Source organism: Rhipicephalus microplus, chromosome X, assembly GCF_043290135.1.
Source record: "Rhipicephalus microplus isolate Deutch F79 chromosome X, USDA_Rmic, whole genome shotgun sequence".
Classification (NCBI taxonomy): domain Eukaryota; kingdom Metazoa; phylum Arthropoda; class Arachnida; order Ixodida; family Ixodidae; genus Rhipicephalus; species Rhipicephalus microplus.
The window spans coordinates 117227318-117249979 of NC_134710.1; the positions used below are offsets into that span (position 1 = coordinate 117227318).

Sequence of the window (22662 nt, forward strand, 5' to 3'; positions counted from 1 at the left end):
CACCGTCCACCACTTATGAGGAAGAGCTTTATTCGAGACGAGCTCGAGCTGGCACACACTGATGATGATATCTACAGATGAGGAATTATACAAATGATGATGACACGTCAAATTGATAAAGAAGAGTCGGTGACTACGCCCACACTATGTACTGACTTGACTTTTTCTATATAACAATGCAACGTGGCATGGCATGCTCCCTATCACCCCTACATGTATTTTGCCTTATCGAAAATTTTGCTGGATAGCCAGACTTGTTTATGTAGTGACAAATACGGGCACTGCTATAAGAACAACGAAGAAGACGTTTTTTGTGGTGTAAGCTCGTGTGGCTTCCGCTGAAACTGCTGACTGCTGTCTCGGCGCTGTTCGGCACATTAAACAGTTGCCTTACCTGAGCGTCTAAAAGTATTCGTACACGTACTATATGGCACACAGCAGATATAAAAGATTCTTTACAGCATCCGCTAGAAAATTCCCCCTTTTTGATTGCCCTCGCAATCACCTTGTTTTCGAGGCTTTTTTTTTTTTTTTTAATTAAAAAAGTGAGTCATTAGTGTGTGCATGCTCCGCCGTTGGCTCTCAGCAATAAAGAATATGCATACCTCAAAATAAATCTGTGCATGAGACCACTTGGTTAGCTATAGCACATGTGGGATGCAAAGGCATGTGAAGAACTAAAACAAGTGATGTTTTAGGGGAGTTTTCATCTTTTGCGTGTTGCACAACTTGTGAATGTATGTCTTTTCTGTGAATAAATGTTCAGTTAAAGCTATGCGCTCCGTCCTATCTGTTGTCTTTCCTTCGTGCATCACTTTTTTGTGCTAATTAGTTATGTCTGAAATTAATATGCACCAACTTGCCCAACTCTCTTCTCTGATGCAGGTATGTTTTGTTAACATAAGCACCAAAATACTGCTGCCTTTGCATCGCAATATAGAGGCACTTTATTAAAATATGTCTGACTGTTAACAGCTACTGGTATTTCTTGCCTGTTGGTTTTCCCTATCAAAGCAAGTAGCCTCACCGCGGTGGTCTAGTGGCTAAGGTACTCTGCTGCTAACCCACAGGTCGCGGGATTGAATCCCGGCTGCGGCGGCTGCATTTCCGATGGAGGCAGAAATGATGTAGACCCATGTGCTCAGATTTGGGTGCACATTAAAGAACCCCGGGTGGTCGAAATTTCCGGATCCCTCTACTACGGCGTCTCATTATCATACGGTGGTTTTGGGACGTTAAACTCCACATATCAATCAATTATCAAAGCGACTAGTTGTGTGTCAGGTGTGAATGGTGAATGCAGAGTCAGGCATGATATAACGCTAATAGGATACTCTTGGTGGCATCACATCTTTTGCTCGATAAGGGCAAGTTCAACTAGATGGAGCTTATTAATAGTGCAGAAGTCCAATCGTGGCTGCCATTGTGTCGACAAATTCCTTATTGCCTGTCTCAGGGTTCATGCTCATTTACATGATAAAAATTCAGTAGTTTTCAAGGTCTTTCAAGGCTATGTCTGTGAGTTTTCAAGGACCCCACAGTCTGTCAGAAACCCAAATAACATATTCCAAGAGAGGATGGAGGTTTCAAATAATTAGAATGCATCAAAAAAGGGCAACATCAGTGGAGCAATCATCAAAAACATGGCTGCAATTACATTTTCTTTCTAGAGAACTTATGATCATACTTCCTTGGAGTTGCATGGATAATCACTTTCAGTAGTTCAGTAATCACTACTGAGTTTTCATACAAATGTCCACTGTCCCCTGCCGATTGGTCTTGGCAATTTTCCTAAGGGTGTTTGAATTGATGATGCATGTCAAGTCACTAGTTACCTCTACCTTTTCTATATACGAGTATGTTGTAGCTGTTAATCCTTAAAGCGGCTTTTAGTTTCCTTTTCTTCCTTTCTTTTTTTGTTTTGTTTTGTTCAACGTTTCAACCTCCTCCTCAATGCAACATATCTTTTCCTGTTTCTTATCCTCCTGCTCCTTCCTCTTCCAAGTTTCTAAAATGCATGGTGTTGGCTTCTTTTGTGATGGGCACATTACATATCCCACCTGTTATACATACGGCATCACAAACAATGTGCTGTGAAATATGCGAGGTTTCTTCAAAATAAAAAAAAATGAAACTCAAGGATATTCAAAGATTGGCGAAAATTCAAGCATATTCAAGGCCTTGAAAACAAACTTTTCTCGTCCAAGGATTTTCACATGTTTCAAGGACCCATTAGAACTTTGCTGTCTTTTATGAAAATTTGTTTTTGTAACCCTATTTCTTTTTTGTCTTGTGACTTTATAAATAGTGCTTCCCATTCTTCCAATAAAGCATAAGCTTCAGCTGCGAAAATGGAAACACACTCAGGCATTCAAGAATGCTGATTGCACTGAGACAACCCAGCCACCCACGTGCTTTCTTATTTACAAGTCACCAGTGTGAAATTCCACGTAATGTTTATATTTTTCTTGGAGTGTCTCGAACACTTGAATTATGTCACCTGGTAGGCTATAGGTTTTCTTTACACAGATTAGTGAAAAATCACAAAGCTGCATCAAATCAAAACATGGCAGCAGTGTTCGTGGTTTCTTGGCAACATTAAGTGCCTCTTCAGAAATCGCGTGCGTGTGCAGCAGTATTTTTCAAAATATAATACGAGCTGCTTCATTAAGTGTGGATTGTTCAGAGAGTGCGAGTGAGAGTCACATTTCTTCACTCTAACACTGCCCCTTTGCATTTACATGGCATGGCAGGAACTCTTTTTGGGCAGGTCAATGACACCGTAAAAGGCTAGGTCTCCTTCCACGTTCGTATCTGCTTGACATTCTTTTGTGTGCTATACTATGCTCTACACTAGACATCTCCACATCATCACACAACAATTCTTAAACACAGCAAGTTCCACACTAGCAGTGCTGGTTTTCTTGTCCTGGCTTATAATCACTGCACAAATAAAAAGTTTTTTATTTAACTGCCAGCTTGTTGAAGCTTTTAAATTGCAGCAGGGCACATACTAACAGGAAGTAAACATTATTCTTTAACTATAACTAGATGACCAAAAATTATACAAGCGTAATATACATAGCATAGCCATAAACTTCTCTGCCTGAATTACAAATAAAATCTTAAGTTTATACAGGTCAAAACAATGCTGCAGCAGACACAGAAAATCAAATATTTTTGTCCTATGCAGACAAAAACCAATCTTTACAATTAACTTTTCCCTTTAAAACTTTCTACAGCACCACAAGTAATGCAATGAAGTTGGACTTATAGATCCTTATGACACTGAAAAATGAAAGATTGTGAAGACAATAACGACACGCAACATGTGCCATTTTACATGCCAACAGCATTACTTAAAGGGGCCCTGCGACACTATTTGAGCATGTATTTTTCATTGGTTCTTCAGGTGCTCTGAAACGCGCCGATATCGTTGCGCAAAAGGCAATGCCAAAATCGACACCGTTATAATTTTAATTCACGGGACAAACTACCTTGGTTTCTGACTGCGGCGACACGCATCGGCTATTTCTGTTATGGGAAGTGACATAATGTCATGTGACGTGACGACATACACCATTCACTTTTGATTGGCTGGACACGAGAAATAGAGAGCAATATTCATATGGTGGTAGCTGGGCCATACGAGTGAATGCTAAAAACACCAAAAATCTATTTTAAGCTTTCTCAGAAAGAAATCATTCAAGTTTCGAAATGATGTATTAGGAGAACAACAAACACAACACAGCCTGCAAACGAGGCTGCAATACGCCAGCAAGCAACTAAACATGAAAAGGAATGCCCCGTTTTTAGCGAGCCAACAATGCGACGGGCGGTGGGCGCCGGCGTTGAAGTAGGGCCTCTTTAAGCAAAGTGATAACGGTAAACACCACACCATTGGTAAACACTACTGTGGTGCTGTTGCCAGCACCACCACAGTAACAGTTCACCTGGGTATTCAATTAGTAGGAAGTATGAAATAAAACCGCAAATGCTGTATGAGATTAGATCAGCATATAAAGAAGCATAAACGACACATATCCAAAAACAAATGACTGAACATAAACATGGGAGGCCACCTTTCTGTAACTGACTTCTTGGCAGGCAGTTTTTAATGGCAGGGGAATCTGATGAAGTCGTCGTCACCTGCCACGGACCCTTCTGTGACAGGTATTGCTTGAAATCCACTTGTGTACCTTCCTTCCTGCTGCCAATTGCACCCTGCCTTCTCTTTTAGGCCCACGCAAACATTTGTGCAGGCATATGTAACGCCAAAGATAAACTGAAGAGGGAAACAACAGCACTGTTTGCATGTTACTATAAAAGCCAATCAGCAACTCACCAGCAAAGGTCCTGAAGGCTGCATTCAACGCTTGGATGACATCAGTACTCCACGCAAAGTGCAATGGTGCTTTATCGCAAAGAAGTATGGCATATCGGTTACCACCATGTCTATGTAAAGAACAATAATCTATAAAACAGAAAAACAGAGAAACGCACTCAATATACTTGCTAGTTAGCGTTACAGTCAAAATCCTCAATAAAACATGATCATGCCATAATGAGATATTTTCCTGTTGTCGGCGAACACCCATAGTATTACATGCTCCTTGCATTTCTCAAAACAAATGTTGCTCAACAGCAACCCCACAATTAAAATTGACAGGATATTTCCACACACCATATCAGCCCATGCAAGGTGCATCAGAGTGCATCTTGACACTTCAAAATGCACTCGTCCTTGATTCACACCTAAATTACACAAATTACATACACCAAACATCATTAATGCAATCAAGTTGCTGGTTTAGACAATTTTTTTAATGCACGGCTGCATCATTGTTCCCACTAGCATTGTGGCAGCTATTGAGACTCTGCGACTACGCTCTGTGTATCATGCACAACTCGTGTGGTGTCACTTTTGTAAAGTGTTGTGTGTGACTGTTGATATCATGTGGTGTGCAGCTGCTCTTGGTTTGAAATATCCAAGATGTCCGACAGATCCAGCTATTATACAGCCACGTTGATTTGTGTGCTACAGAAGAGCAGTAGATGAGTGATCCTGGCACCAGCTGAAGATTTCCTTGAAGTAGATATATAACTGTTATGAGCATAATGCCTGAACCACTGATAGGTGTATGGGGCGCGCTTTGTTCCCTCGGCCGTAAGGTTCCTGACAATGTGAAGGTCAACGACATCATAACTGTAGATGAAGACATGGCTGTTCACGAACAGTTGCCTGACGAGGTCATTGTAAGTAGTGTGCACAAAACCATCGACTATGTGAAATAAGCGACATGACACAGGGATAAAATTATCCAACATCCACAAAAAATGTGTTGGATGCTCACAATAAGATTCGAACATTCTTCAGGATGGCCGGCGACGACGTTACATTTAAGTACTTGCTGCACTGCAATCTGTGCGTTTCTTAGATGGCAATGGCTGACAAGGTAAGCCAACTAAATTCTAGCATCAAATTTTTGTTTAGCGGACTGCTTCCTCAATGCCTTCTAGGTAAATAACCTGCCTGAGACATCGCCAGCCTTGCTATTTGAAGATCACTGCCACATGTTTCGAGCGGGCGCTGTGTGGTGGTGCTAGCGACTGTATCGCCAAAGCCGGCGAGAACGACGATGTGGGCAACATTGTGTCAATGGAGCAGCACAGCTGGCTGCTTCGTGCGGGCGGTTGGTTGTGCATTCGTGAAGCTCGCTTGAGGAGCACTGTTAGTTCAACAAACGTCAGTCATTTCTTTGCAGAAACGTTTGACTGCAGCTTAAGTGCTTTCTGTGACCGGGGTTTCCTTTCAAGCAGCTTTGCAGCAGCGTTCCTGTTGGGTACTCCTTACTGCACACTAGAGCATTACATGTTGGCATCCAGTCATCTCTCGAAATCGCCTCGAGTCACTGTTCATGCAAATAGCTCTCTGAAGGTATTTACAACTATATTTCCTGAGGCTTGACAAGCATTTAGGCACGTAGCAAAACTGGATTTGTAGGCAAGATGAACACACGGCTCCAAAACACGACTTTCTCCACTAATGCGTGTAATCGGGGCAAAACAAAGCTCCCCAAAAAGGGCGTCGTAGCTTTTTAATCATGCATTTATTTCTCCCGATGCCTGTATATTTGCGCACATAGTTTTCAACTTGTTTAGGACATCGCATTGTTAGCGTGTTTGAGATGCGTTTCATCACGCTGTAGTTCGATCAACTCCTCCATCGGTTTCCACAACGCTGGCATTATTCCCGCCAACCCGCGTCGCGTCGTCTGCTCGAGTTACCAACAGCGCGCGCCGCTGCAAGTTGCAAGGAGTCGCTGTGAGAGGCTCTAGCCCACGTGGAAAGAGTAGGGCAGCGCATTTGCAGCTGATGTCACAGGCATAATCTTTTTAGGAGGCATCGGTTTTCTTGCTTTGAAATTTTGAAACTACTAAATTTTTCGGTCTCTACCTATTTTGCTATGTGAGGTTCAATTAAAGAACAAATAAAGGGTTACAAATTACCTGTGATAGAACAATATATAACTGATATCTAAATAATTGTGTATAACAAACATTATTAAGAGGTGTCTAATATAAGTATAGCAAATAAATCTGAAATTCAATATAAAATAAATTCCAACAATAGAGAGTGTTTGACAGCAGCATTTTGTACACGAATACAAAACTTCCACTACAAAATCCTTTGTGTTCTCTTGTACTTTTCAAAATTTTATACTTTTCAAAATTTGGTTTGCTGTTAAATGTTTTTAATATTTATACACGCCTGCAGTCCACACTATAATTGTGCTATTAGCATGTTCACAAAATATGCTAATGCAATTAACTTTCTTATAAATCCCAATATAGAAGAGCTACTTTTGCAAGCTATCAGGAAGATGCTGATTTTTAGTCTGAGGCATTTCACAGTGCATACTACAAGTGCATTCACCCTTGCAGACCATGACAAAATTTTGTAAAGGTGAATGTTCATGCAGTACACCACTACATGAAACTACCTTACAAATTTCCAGTGCTTTTTTTAACTCATAAGCACTTAACACTATCACGAATTTCAAAATTATCATCTGCCTCACTACGCCCACTGCAGATCAAAGGCCTCTCCCATGTTTCGTTAATCAACCCGGTCTTCCACGTTACACCTGCATTGCCACGTTATACATGCGAAATTTATAATTTCATCAGCCCACCTAAATTTCTGTCTCACCCTCACGCGTTTGCCTTTTCTGGGAATCCGATCAGTTACCCTTATTGACTTGTGATTATCCTGCCTATGCACTATCAGCGTGATAGACTGCTATCCGCATCAAAAGTAATATGCCTTTCTATATATCAATTTATATTTATATTTTCCAGCATTATTTCATAAACTTTGACTTACCCTACACGTGGAGAAGTCAGCACATTCTTTATTCAGTAACAGGCAATAAATACAGCTTCAAGTTCGTACGAGTACATAACTTATCACTACACCTTGTCAAGCCATAGTTCTCCAGTCATTTCTAGCCTAAATGCGATATCACAAAAAGTCCTATTCTTTCGAAGCATCTTCAACGTGAACAAAAATTGCATTCCCTGTTGGTTGGTTGGCTTTTCATGCACATAACCTGCTGCAGCAGTCCACTGGCTATGGCTCTTGGCTATTGACCAAAACATCACAGGATTGAATCTCAGCCACAGAAGCCGCATTTCAAAGGAAGCTACATGCTATAGGTGTGTGTACTTGGCTTTAAGTGCACATTAAACAACCCCAAGTGGTGAAAATTTCTAAGCCTCCACTACAGCATTTCCCGAATCATATTGTGGTTTTGGGACATAAAATCCCCATGATTATATACTACTCCATGCACATCAGTCATCTTGTTTGCTATCAACCCATCAACTACTTTCACACAGTGTGAGAAACTTAGGCCCAGTGTGCATTCAAGGTGGGGTAACCATATGTAGTATTTTGGGAATATTTGTACTTGGCAACTGTTTTACCAAAGAGGAAAATTTTCTTAAACAACATAGTCCACTGTTCTTTTTGCCATGCAACAGCATGTAGAGAGTGCCGATGAAAGAGCAATTTACCCAAATTCTCCATCTTGACTTAGTGCCAACCACTGCTTCAAAAACAGGTACATGAGCTTGAGAAAGAAATTGGCAAAAGATGATTGTCATGGTTTTAAAAGAATGGCTACTGACTGAGCACTATTCCTCAGACTCCCTTAAAAACATTTGTTGAAACTGTCAACCAATAACCTAGCAAAATATTCCTAATCAAAAATAAAGAACTCCCAGACCAGCTAACTGTAGAAGTTGGTGATTTCTCCCTCCTGAGAAAGGCTTTTCAATGTCTCAATTTCACCACCAATGGCTGCAAAGTACGAAAGACTTTGGTTCTTCCTGTTCAAAGCATCAAATTGAGACAGATATGGCTTCATGTCTGCTGGATCTTCAGCTCCTGATGAATGGGCAGCATCTGCATCCAGCACAAAAATTGACACTGATAGTACCTATCAGTCTAGCAGCCAATGCTCAAGCTATCAATGCCAGTCACTGTGAAAGCCATCAGTAAGAACAGCATGAGCATGCACTAGAAGAATAGTGATTTCAAAAGTTCAGGCAGCATTGTCTATTTCAAAGATGTTCCTGAACATCTTTGATATATTTTTTAGGGACCCTTTATTTCGGAAAGCTAAGAATTCTTTCACTTTCAGCTATATTAACAAATTACCCAAAGACAATGCCAGAAACACCAACCTACCACACAATGACAGTTGGTCTGAGAAGGCACAACAAGTGAAAGGCATCTGCCAGGGCTCAATTAATCCTTTACTCACAGAAACTGACTAAACTGTATTCAAAAGGAGCTATAGATCGAATGTGACCAGTTTCTGAAACTTTAGTTCTGGCAAAACATCCTAAATACAAAGGAATACTTTTAAATCACAATATGACTTTTATACACAAGTATATAGATTACGGTGCAAAACAAAATATTCTGGCACTGTCACATTTTTCATAACAAACTATTACTCTGCAATTACCACAAATGAAGTTTTTTAGGTATTTAATTCAAATTAGTTTCGTGCTTCTCTTTACGTACTGACATAAAGATGTTCACTTTTTTTCTTTCATCAAATAAAGGCCAAGCCCTCAAAATCCTAGAAAAATGTACTACGACTGAATGAACACTGAAAAAGTAATCATTCGCAACTTTCACGACCTATAGGTGGCATGACTGTACATCCAACATGGAGGTCGTTGAGATGATCGCTGTGAGAGAGACAGTACCGAAAAGTACACTTTTGGCGAAGATCGCACTTTTTCGGGCTTTGGTGGCCCTTCAATTTATGCTTTTGAAAAAGTAGGAGAGCACTAACATACTATATTGAAAAAAAAAAATGCCTGGTAGCACATTGGGTAGATGAATATGTGCGAAATTGTAAATAAGGCACACACGAACGCTCTTCGCAATGCTGGCTGTGGATAATCGCACGCAACCCCTGGTGTCATGTTGGGAAAGTATCATATAGGAGCCTCAGTACAAATTTCTCAGTAATGTCAGAAACATTTTCGGAGACGCGCTTAATCTACAGTTTTGCTTGCACTGCATTCTGCGCAAAGCTCACCTAAACGCACGAAGTAGAATAAGCAGATAAAAAAATGTTTTTCAATACCGAAGCGTGAGCAGCAAGAGAAGCATGTCATATTAACGGCAACATGATTTTAGGGGGCTTTTTTGATTAAAAGAAGAACAACAGAATATAATGAGAATGAATTTGGCAAGCAGTGAACAAAACCAGTGGTAATATGCAATTTTCACGTGTAAAAGGTGACATTTCCATTACTATGCTATGTTTCGGTGTTTTAAAAGTACAAAAGATAGCATGGGGTGGGGCAGAAACGACAAAAAAAAAAAAAAAGCACCATCAGCAAGTAAGACCTAACACAAATTGTTGCAGATGTGAAGATCGTGGAGGAACTTCACAAACGCTTCAGATGTGTAATGATGCGACGAATGTTGTGAAACCGGTCCTTTCCTTCTATTCTACAGAGGCGGAACGCATTCCCAATTTAGTGCTAGTACTGTTTTCACAGCGATTGCGTCGAGCAAATGAAACTAAGTGCGAGAACTGCAAACCTGGAAGCTGCTGTACTAGTACACAAAATGGGTGCTGCATAATACATTCACGGGCCTTGGGTATTTCTAAATTTAACCCTGTTAACAACTGATGGCTTTTTGGGGCGCTAATTTGAACGGGAAACTTACTTCTCCTCACGGTGTATATAGGCTGCGAGCATCAAAATCAAAGCTCGCAGTGAAATAAGTTGGCTTTTTCTTTCTACTTTCCTTTTAACTTGAGAAACTGAAAGAGTGACAGTAATAGCGGGTTCGTTCACAATGTTGAAAAACGACTGCAAATGCGGGAAAACAAACTGCAACATCTGTTGTTTGAGGCAGGTCCAAAACTTCAATCATCTGAACAGAGCTTCCGGCCGTCACCGCTCAGCAGCGCCACTGTACCTAGAAGTTGCGAATAGTATGTTAGTTTCGGTTGCTAATGTAGCATGACATCAGAGTATGAGCTATTGATCACGAGCTCGCACAAGCTGGGTAGGTATGTCGGGTCTAACGTCCCAAAACCACCATATGATTATGAGAGAAGCCGTAGTGGAGGGCTCTGGAAATATTGACCACCTGGGGTTTTTTAACGTGCACCCAAATCTGAACACACAGGCCTACAACATTTCTGCCTCCATCGGAAATGCAGCCGCCGCAGCCGGGATTCGATCCCGCGACCTGCGGGTCAGCAGCCAAATACCTTAGCCACTAGACCACCGCAGCGGGGCTAGCTCGCACAAGCTATGGTGGCATTTCCACACCACCTGCCCCGTACCATCGCTCTATTGGCGCTGCACAAGCGGCCATTTTGAATGTTTAGGTGATACAGAAGCAGCTATTTTTGAAGTTTCGGCACCTGACATCATCAAGATTAGTCAGACTGCTTCGTGAAGTCACCATATTAGTACTGAAGTCTGGCACCATGCTTGTATTGATGTTGATAAGTGTGCCATGCGAAAATTGATTTTCATATCGACATAAAATATCTCACCAGCATTTTCTGAGCTTCACAGTTGCTCAGAGCAGCCTCTGCATACAGAAGACTTGTATGGCAGAATGAACACACCTTGAAAAAATTGTCAGTACCTTCTTAAAAGGCCAATAAACAGGCAAAGACTTTTTTTTACATTCCGCAATCAAGCTCACCAACTCGTACAGTACACCGCGGCAATCGCAGTTTTCGAATATTACAGCGCTGCGCGCCGCGACTCTCCATTTTGAAAAATAATCCCGCACCTGTTTTTTTCGTTGGACCAATCCTCCTCATACACGCACAGTGTTGAAAGTTTGCCCATGGGCAACTTTACGCACCACCGAGTTCATCGATCGGTCCATTGTCCTACAAAATGACACCACGGCCCTGCCGCAATGCAGCTCTAGTCACGCAGTCCGCATTTTCATTTTCCGTTACTGCCTTCTAGTTTTATAGATACCTAGACTACTGGTAGAAGCAATACTGCCAGAAGAACGCCTTCGAGACAAAGAGGCGTCTCGCTACTTTACCACTAGGGGAGAAGTGCTTGCAACTACGTTTACTTCTTCCTCTATGGTTTTCTCCACACGCCCCTATGGCATGTGCTCAAGACGGGGATGCCTTGCTTGGTTGTTGGCTGCGCGCCAATGACGTATCCCTGCAGTCGTGTCACATTACCGAAGTGGGCAGAGTGACGACCACGGGTATACGCTTTTCCCCTTTCTATGGCAGAGAAGGGTGGCGAGACCGCACGAATATTTGAAACCCGCTGAAACAAATGTTCTAACCTCTGTAACTTCCTTATTGTAGTATGTATTCATGAAATTTTTGTGACAGCATGTTCACATTATGAAAGTGCACATATTTCTCTTAACAATTTTTGGACCTCAGAGTCGTTTTCTGGCCCTTTAACAGTCAGCCTACCGCAGTGCCGAAAACTGCAACTTCAAACTCTTTGTGTGGGACCTTCTGTGTGAACTTATAGCCCTCCCAGCTTTGGTTCCTCTCTGTCCCTTTTCTTTGGGCTGGTTGTCAGCAATGACAGCAATGGTTGTCAGGTTGAATAGCATCTGCAAGCCTCCTAGTTCAATAATCACGCTAGATCAGCTTGTCTGAAAGCAAGCTGTCCTAGTCATACAAACTGAACAGATGGTAATGCCTTCGCATATTTTGTGCAGTGCTCTATAATATGGTACACTATTGTAAACATTATAGTAATGAATCATGAGTCAGTTTGCAGGCAGCATTAAAAACCTTGAGACTTCTAATCAAGCTCATGTAGATAGACGGCTTAAAGTTGCCTGTGAGCAGTTCCATGCCTGAAAACATCACATGGAAAGAAACATCCATGATGAGTGGTTTTACATAATATGTCAAAACACTAATAGATAAGACAAACACACTGTAAGAACAAAATGTGCACATGATGCTGACCAAACCCAATAATCAAATCAATGCACGATTCCAAACATGAATTCATGTTTGTGGCGTAGTCCAAGTAGCCTGCTCTTAATAGGAAGAAAGATTAGACATTCTTAATGAAACTTCAGTGTCATGATTGCTGGTACTTCAAAATTTTGTAGTCTCGTTGAACAAATAGTCAATTTTCACATCGCTCGTCTAGGCAAGCATTAGGATTAAGAGCACATAGTACTAATTTCAGCAATAACTCCGTTTTACTTTTGGAGAATTCTTAATGTACCAAGATTGCCAAACATCAATCTACTACATAAAACAGAGCATAATTTAGCATAATTTAAGTGTCAAAAAGTTGATAAAATTGACTTATTTGCTCAATCAATGTAAGGAAAGTATCAAAAGAGTAGAGTTTTAACATTAAGCATACTGCTTCTATAAATATTGCTTTTGTAATAGTAATATGGCCACTCCAACTATGAACAAGCACATGGTAATAATGAGAAGATGCCCAATAGACAGAGAGCAAGGCCACTGCCTAATTTCCATGCCAGCCCTGATGCTTTTCTATAGACCACTGGGACCACATTTACTGAAGCTATCAATGATGGGTTACATTGCCATGTGATGAAACTAAAATATTCAGCCATGCTTTCTGAACTTTCCCCACAACAAAATGGCCTACACATAAGGAAATACACTCAAATCTGAGACATTACACCAACATGCTGAGAAAACACTAAGGCTTATATAAAAAAAACTCAAGATCTTATCGGTGGCTTGCATGGCTTCAATTACTTTCTACAATTAGCATTCAATCAAGCGATTATTCCATAGCACGATCATTTATTCTTCAACATTCTGATCTCATCTAGGCATGGAGCAGTGACGGAAGTGACTTTTTACTTTTTGGAGCCGATTTCAGAGCAGGAAAAGTACCTCTTTAGAGTAGCCTCAAGTGTTTTTGGAGCAACTATTGGCATTTTAGAAGTGTATGCAAAATATGCCATAAAACTCCTGGAGTTCAAAGCACTGCCAAAGCATCATATATAGATTAGTATTAGAGAAGTATTTCACAGAGAAAAATTAATGAAAATTGCAAAAAACTAACAAATAGGAATATGGTTAACGAGTGTGCAATGAACCAATACTACTTGTGGCAGAAATGAGATCAAACTTTTCAAGCTGAATACCAGATTACAGAAAAGTGTTGCTAAAGCAGCAGGTAATGACAGCTAAGCAATAAAAGCAAACTTGTAACTTCCAACACTTCAACAAAATAGCCAGCACAAGTTGAAAAAAAAAAAAAAACAGCTAAGCTATCTGCTTAAAATGCCAGTTCTGGTGGCAAAAATGAAATCAGGGTCGACAAAGCTGCATACTAGAAATAAAGTATACAGATTGTTTTCAGTTTCTTTACGATTTGCGAATTGATCCCACTAGTTAAATTTCCTCATCTACATCTACTCCGTACCGTTTCGAAGCAGGTTTGAAGCAGTTATTAAAGAAAATCACAGTTTAGAGCAGCATGTACCTGCATTTCTCTTTGGAAACAGCATTTGCATCACTTATGGAGTCTTGGTTTACATGCTATTCTAATTTTTCACCCTTCAATATTCAACTGCTTCATATTAGCCTCAACCACAATCAATCTTAAACTTTCTCTAGAGCAACTAGAAAATTCTTCATTCATATACAGCCATGTTTGTCAGACATTTACACTTCATTCAGGAGAAGACAACACTATTTACAAATTCCTCCTCGTATTTAATACAGCTTTTCTTCAGTCATTGATGAATGCCTTAATGCCATTGAATTTTTCAATCTGACCATCGGAAAAGAAAGATCAAAGAAATCAAGCCACTGATAAATAGCAAGTATATCGAAGGGACTAAGTGTGTATTTTTTCGTCAGATCAAATGAATACATTAAATATAGGCTTCAAAAATACAAACTGAACACTTCACACTTTTTTTCATTTTTAAATATTTTAAAGACAAGAAGAGATGGCCGGCATACAATCCTGTACACATACTGGCAATATCCAAAAAACATTCAGCCTACAGAATAGCCTGAAAATAAGCTAGTAGCCAATTCAAAATTTATAAGGACAATACAATGACATTAACTATGAAACTGTACAAGACGGACTACAAGTAGAAGATATAACTGTTTACATAATGTAACAATGAAAATGACTTCATACTATCCAACAATATAAGTACAACCCATTATGAAAAAAAGAAAGCTCAACACATGCAAACAAGTACCTTAAAAAATAAAAATTAATTTCTTTTAGACAAAATAACAAATCATGATTAGGCTAAAAAAAAAGGAAGCTTGCAAACAAGTTATAATTATTGTGAAATAGATTACATGTCCATATACAAGCGCGGTGATCGGAACCCCAACAAAACATCCCCCAACAAAAATATCTTGCTTACATGGCACTTGAGATCTGATAGCGCCTAGAATTCCAGAGATGTGCAAAGAATATGGACATTTACATGTAGGGCTAGAAATAATTGTTCTGCATTCAGGGGTTTTTTTTCTTTTATTACACTAAAACGTTTATAGAAGGGCACTTTTTTGCATGTTTTCACTAGGAAACAGTCACATCAGTGTAAATATTAACGGTATCAAGATGATGTCAGTCTTCTTGGCTGTCACTGCTAGTACTTCCAACAAAATTTTAGCGAACTCCGTTTTCTGGTCCAGCCTCTGGCCAGCAAACTTTATCCTCATTTAGAAAACTAACCTGACCATAAAAATTTTAACGCAGGTGAATGCCTGAAAATAACTAATGTACATTGCTTTAATTCCGTACGAGGCAAAATGCAAATACTCCCTTAGTATTTAGAATTACATTTCCTTGCCTACACTATGTCGATCACTTAAGAGCTCTTGATCCTTGCAGTAGAAAAATAACACGACACTTCACATTTGCAAGGAAACAAAAATTTAATGCTTTTTAAACTATTCGAAATAATTTCAGGACACAAGAGAATAAAGCTTCCACACCAAGCTGCAGGTTACCAAGAGTGATATTTGCCTTCAAATTAAAGCCGTCTGTTATTCAGAATGCCTGAAACATAGATCTATCATTACTTCACAAAATCTTTTAGCAACAACTTCTGGCATATATCAGCACGTATTGCACGCTCCAAGTTCGGAAGTTAAGCACAACACCCAACAGGAAACTTCTATCCAGCTAAGCAAATTCCAAACTGTTTCTAATGAAACACACGCCACAGCCATTTCAGGCCTTGGCGCAGGTCAGCTTTACACAGCTTCGCACATAACAGCCGCAGGGTTAAAGAGAGTGCAGACTACATTAACCCGCCCCATCCACTCTCATTACTACGTAAACGAAAGTAGCTGAATAAACAATATGGAGCGATGTTCGAAAAGTAACATCCCTGCGATAATTTATTTCAGGCAGAAGGTAAAATCTTGGATTCGTCAGACTAAGGAGTTACCTGAACATTTATTCAACGCTACATTTCTAGCAGACGCAACGTGACTTGTCGCAAATGGTGATCTGCCAATGCTCATAATAAAGGAAATAAATTGGCAGTAATGTCCTTATTCGCAGGAACAATACCCATTCGCAGCGAATGCTGCCCAGTTTTTACGGCTACCAGACTACACACAATTAGTTGCATGACACAGAGATTGCATAACGGCTGCCGTCACCGGATTATCAAGTGATCGCACAGGCCACAACGATTGGTTCAACCACGGGTACATTATAAAAACATACTCAAAACGAAAGCGGCGTGCTATGAGCAGAAGAAAAACAAATGATGCGATAACATGCTTTGACGCATCATGGCTCCACAGCTAATGCGTCAGGCAAAACAATGGCACGCCGGCAAATGACGGCGACAGGTTCAATGTCACTTCATTTCACATCTGCGTCAAGCTTTAAAAAGAAAATACGAACCCTACGCGACCTCTCTACATTTTCAGCCGGCGACAACGTGAATTTCGGCGGCAATGCGCAGGCACCGTAGAATTCCACGTACCGCTCAAGTGAGAAAGTCCTGGTTTAGCTTCTACAAGTTAGTTTAGTGCCACACACACAACGCTTGGGCTGCAACTCATTTTTGCTTTCTTTTCACAAACGTTTCGCCCTTTCCGAGGCAAACAATAAAGAAGCAAGGACTAAGCCGCGTGCACATCACTTTTTCACTTCTCTAAGCCTAAAATCATTTTCTCACGCTAATATGTAAACCCGCGATTACGGACAGTTCGCAGAACCGGTAAAGAAAATTGGGGTTTACCTCTTAAGCACTCCTCTTTATTCTGATGCTTCGCGAGTGTTCTCCAAACGCGTGCTCACAAAGAATGCAGCCGAAAAAAATTCGGCTCTCAACGAGCAGCCAACAAAAGACATGCGAATAAAAACACTACATCGCAGCCCCCTCGCAAGACGCGAACTAGTGGGAAAGGGGGAAAAGATGCAAGTAAACAAAATCAAGACAAAAAAAAAGGTAGACTTAAGAAAAAAAACGCTTTTTCTTTTTTATAAAAGTGAACAGTATTGCGAAAGTTTTAAAGTTACTGAGGATGCGATGCACAAAGCAGAAGGCATTAGGCAGAGACCAGAGTTTCTAAAGATCTAAAAACGGGCAGAGACTGCTGCGCCGCGCGGTGCACGAGCCACCCCCACGCAGGACTGCTGCGCCGCACAGAAGTGACGTCATGCACTTTTTCGGTTAGGCGCTTTGATTGAATAGTCGGGACTGTCTAGCGGTTCATCTAGACGTAACGATAAAAGCCGTTAAAGTTACGTCCAAACGTAAAAGTAAACAAAAATGTTAGTTAGGTCCAGCGTGACAACAATACAAAACCAGCTTGTTTGCAATTCAAAACCGATCGGCAGCTGCGGCGTAGTTAGTTGGCACTGGGGGCCTACCAGATAAATCATGTCTGGGCAGTCACCATGAACAACGCGGACGCTACGAAACTCTTGCTGGATGTGAAGGAGTTGAAAGTCGAGGGCCGACGCTGCATCATCGTAGACCCCCAGGATCAGCAGGTGCGGCTGCGTCTTCATTGGCTGCTGTACGGCGTCAACGATGAAGACGTGCGAACGGCGTTGGCGGCTTATGGGAAGGTCGTACAAGTCACAAGGGAGCATTGGCGTGTTCAAGGTGTCAGCGACAAGGGTTCAACCACACGGACTGTGCTTCTTAAGCTCAAGAGTGGCGTGAAGGTTGAAGATCTCCCCCATCAAATCAGGGTGGCTGGTGAACTAGCACTTGTGGTTGCACCTGGTCGGCCAATGCAGTGTCTGCGCTGCCAAGGTACCGGCCATGTTAGAAGAGAGTGTAAGGTACCCCGATGCTCGCGTTGTCGGCGGTTCGGCCACAGCGAAGATGCGTGCATGCGCACGTACGCATCGGCTATCGGATCAGCCGAAGGTGACGACACAGCAGAGTTGGTGATGGACGTGACCGAGGCTGAAGACGCGGCGAAAGACGCAGGCGACGTGGTGAACCCTGAACCTTCAACAGGTACAGTTACACCGACTGGTGGTGATGAACCAACAGCCAAAGCAGACATAGCATCTGGGGAAGGGGTTACTCAAGAGCCAGCCGGCCAAACCGAAGAAGGCTTCACAAGCACCTCATCGAAGGAGCCTGAGCCGGTGGAATTAACCGAACTTCCAGTGTCGTGCGAGAGTATCAGTGGTGGGGCGCCAAGCAAAAGACCCCGCGAGCAGTCTGCAGGACGGCGTGAGGCGTCCAACGAAAAGCAAGAAGAGGGGCCACCTGCGAAGGCGACTTCGTTCAGACGCAGCAGCACAAGGCTGCGTCCCAACCCGATATCGGACAATCACTGGCCACCTTTGTCCTCCAGTGGCACGGGTCCACCTGGAGGCTCCGAAGATGTCTAGCTCTATGCTAGACGCCGAAGGTAAGCACCATGCCCCGGGCTAACTTCTTCACTGTGTAGACATGGCTGTTGCACCGAAACTTAGAGTGGCAACGTTAAATGTTCGAGGTCTCGCCGCCAAGCGGAAACAGAGCCAAGTCTACAGGCTACTTGTGGATCATGATCTGGATGTGCTAGCTGTACAAGAAACAAAAGTAGACGGTGAGGAGGAGACCCGGGGCATGGTGCTGAGGTTTACGGCGCGTTACCACGCAGTTGTAAGTCAAGCAATAGGCACGTCTGGAGGCTGCGCTTTGTTCATTAAGAAGTTACCGGGTCTGGTAGTGCAAGATACCTTCGCTTGCCCATCTGGTAGATAGGTTTCCTGTGATTTTGTATTCAATGAATGTCAGTGGCGTATAGTGTGTATTTATGCACCAACCATTTGTGAGGAGCGATCACTTTTTTTTTCAAGCCTAAAGCAGCACTTCACTTTGGAAAGAAAATCTGTATTACTTGGTGATTTTAACTGCGTCCTCAATGGGCGAGATCGAGCAAATGGACGCGCCAATTGCGATAAAAGTAGTAGGACGCTAGCGGACGTAGTTACTCAATTCGAGTTAGAAGACGTGGGCAGCTGTATGGAGGGAACGCGGGAGGTGCGTTTCACACATTTTCAGGGGAATAGCCATGCGCGCCTTGATCGCATTTACGTGTCGCTTGAATTAATAGCCCACTGCAAGACATATGCTGTTTACCCAATACACTTTAGCGATCATTGTTTAGTTAAATGTGATATGGGAGAGAAAACACAAGGTGGAACTTTCTCATGGGAGCTGTGGAAGATGAATTCCACTTTGATCACTGACGAATATTTCTTAGATCAGGTTATGAACTGCATCAATGAAATAAAAATGGATGATGGAGCTAAACTTGCAGAACAATGGGAAGAGTTCAAGCAGCAAATAAAAATAAAAGCTATTGATCGTTCTTGCGCATTGAGTTATGAAAGGAAAAAGAAAGAAAAAGAACTCCGAAAGACTTTGGAAAGACTAGTAGACTTGGAGTGCAGACAACCGGGAGAGTATAAAATTGACATACGCAATATTAAGCAGAAACTTGCACTGCATGACGAGGAACGCTACCGCGGTGCACTCGTCCGTGCTAGGGCCGAGGCTTTAGCGGCTGGAGAGACGCCAACCAAAAGAGCGTTAGGGGTAGAGAAAACGAATGCTCGACGGAATCATATCGAGAAAATAGAGAAGGATGGTCACGAAGTAACTGATACGGACAGCATTTTATCCGTATTTTCAAGTCATTTTGAAAACCTTTTTGCGTGTAGACAGGCAAACCTAGAAAGATTTAAAGACGAATATTTAGGACTCATGCCGCAAGTGAGTGAGGAAGTGAAAAATGCTTTGGAATTATCTATATCTGCATCTGAAGTTGAATGGGCGATTGATAAGTTAAATCCTGGGAAATCTCCAGGACCAGATGGTCTTTGTGCCAAGTGGTACAAATGTTTTAAAAGCGAATTGTCTTCAATACTTGCGGGCGTTTTTAATGAGGCATATGAGGAAAAGAAATTACCACCATCCTTTGGTGAATCGCGTACCGTTCTGATTCCGAAAACAGACGAGGTTGAAAAGCTCAGGCACGTCACAGCGTACAGGCCAATCGCACTGACAAACGTAGACTACAAAATATTAATGAAAATTTTGGCGGCCAGACTTCAGTCAGTAATAAAAGATATCGTCGGTCCACACCCAACGTGTGGAATAAAAGGTCGGTCCATAGTTACAAACGTTCATAAATTGCGATCCGTGCTCGAATGTGTTGACACTTGTCATGCTCGTGTGGCCATACTCCAGCTGGATCTGGAGAAAGCGTTTGATTGCGTTTCCCACGCTCTTTTGTTTGCAGTATTGAAGCACATTAATGTTGGTAAGATAATTATTGACACAGTAGCCATGGCATATAGGAACGGTAGTACGAGACTAATTATCAACAAGACATTGGGCTCCCCCATAAGAATCGAGCGCTCAGTGCGTCAAGGTTGCCCTGTTAGTCCACTTTTGTTTTGCATCTATATTGAAACTTTATGTCAGTCGATATTGCAGAATGACATCATTAATGGGTTTAAAGTACAATCTTCAGAGGTCAAACTACTCGCATACGCTGATGATGTTGCGATTTGTAGCACTACCTATGTCGGTATTGAAGAATCAATCAGAGTTTCTAAATATTTCGCCGAAGTTACAGGAAGCCACATAAACTGGGGTAAATGCCTCGGCTTCTGGCATGGATATTGGCCTTCAACACCAGAATTTTTCACAGCCATTAAATGGACAAGAACGCCAGTTAAATATCTTGGAGTACCGCTCGAGTCATACAAAAGTACGGACGAATATTGGACACAGCAAACGAAAGAAATTAAAGAAAAAGCGAATAGGTGGAATGCAACTTATCTGTCCATGTTTGCTAGGGCTACTGCATGCAACTGGTTTTTTGTGTCTAAGCTGTGGTATGTGATGCAAGTGCTGTACTGTTCCCGGGTCAATGTGCAAAAATTACATCGGGTGTTTGCAATATTTGTGTGGGGGTCTAACTGGGAAAGGTGCAGTCGCACAAATTTGTTTAGACGGGTGAAGTGTGGAGGCCTTGGGCTAGGACATCTGTTTATCAAGCAGTTAGTAAATAGGTTTTTCTTTTTTCGTGAGACAAGAGATCCTTTCCTACTAACAGTGTGTCAAACAAGACTAAGTAGACTGTTGCCCGAGTTTGTTGTGAGCACCCATGTTACCCCAGGGGCTGTGCAAGGATACATGAAAGAAGTAGTGGCCAGCGTGCGGTTTTTGTGTGTTCGCTTTTCAACTGACTACCTGTGGTCTGTTGGAAAGAAAAAACTGTACAAAGATTTATGTGACACGATGCTCCCCGTCCCACTGTACAGAGCGCTATATACAGCACGCAAGGGTCAGAACGTACTTAAACGAGTAAAAAAAATGCCAGCAGCTCCAAGTGCGAAAACGTTCTTTTTCAAATTACACACTGGAACACTTCCTGTAAGAACCTTCCTAGAGGAGCGTGGGTTTTATATGCCTTGGGGATCTCACTGTCTAATCTGTAAGAAACCGGAAACTATCGACCATGTTTTCCTGCACTGTTGGGAAGGAGTTTATTTTTGGGACGTATTACAAAGGACAATCAAAAAAGAGTTTCCGTTAGACCCTCATGGTATCAGGTATTTGGCAATAGAGAACGAGGATGGATTACCTTTCGATTTTATCATGATGACTGCCTTGCACAGTATATGGCGCTCTAGAATGGCTGGATTTCATTGTGACCCAGACAGAAGACCAGCAAGAGAGTATTTTAAGGAAAGCATCTCAAGATTACTTGAGGTAGTAAGAACAGACGAATGTGTACCTTTGTGGGTAGAAAGGGTAGAAGCCCTACTGACCATGAAGGAATTCTAGGATGCGATGTGTTATAGTTATGTTTTAAGTTTTTTTTTTGTATTGTATGTAGTGAATTGTAATATATCTTAGTAACCCGTTTGTGAAGTTTACCGGAAATAAAGAAAAAAAAAAAAGCTGCGGCGTAGTTAGTTAGAACAGCGCATCAAGAACTGGTGAGGTCGGTGGTTCAAGCCCTATTGCAGTCTTTGTTATTTTCTCTTTTCTTTTGTTCACGCATGTATTGTTTTAACATTTCCGCCCCCTCATCAGTCTCCCGTCAGCCTGACTTGCTGCTGCTGGTGTCCCTATCCACAGGCCCTTTAATATTGTATGTTTGATGACTCTTGCAGAATTGGCTATATTTATTGTGATAAAGTGTTTTGCGAATTATTGCTGTTAATCGGCGAGACGCAAAAGGACACGAAAAACTCAAATGCAGCTGGCTGCATTGGTTCATCCGGCACATGTGTCAGGAAAGTTGATTTTCACGGTTTATCAAAGTTTTGATGAGAAAAAGGCGCACTGCAATGTAGTCTCTCAGTGCAATGTCGTTCAGTGTACCATCACCTGACGAGGAAACCGGCAGGCCGCTTCAACGTGCCACCGCAATGGTCTAGGCGATCAGCACTTGATAAACGATACCCAAGAGGAAGTGCCGATGGCGTTAATCCATCTAACTACAAAACAGCTAGTCTGCCTTGCTAAATAACACGCACGGCCTGTGACAGCACGGGAGCATTTACGTAGGAACGGGTCAGAACGGCCATACGTGTTCGCATTAACAAAACAGCCGGCAATGAAGTACCTTTGGC

General features: G+C 41.9%; 1 protein-coding gene across 3 annotated transcripts in view; it reads right to left on the bottom strand.

Moving 5' to 3' along the window:
* LOC119176343 (uncharacterized) overlaps window positions 1-17031 on the bottom strand; it is a 69483-nt gene extending 52452 nt beyond the window's left edge. The window contains exons 1-3 of one of the 3 annotated variants that reach the window (XM_075877462.1): window positions 16793-17031; window positions 8292-8470; window positions 4346-4474 (exon numbers count right to left, since the gene is read on the bottom strand). The gene's annotated coding sequence lies outside the window, so the exon portion shown is untranslated. The remainder of the gene's footprint in view (window positions 1-4345; window positions 4475-8291; window positions 8471-16792) is intronic. The other 2 variants (XM_037427572.2, XM_037427573.2) reach the window with 2 other exon arrangements.
* Window positions 17032-22662: the final 5631 nt, after the last annotated feature.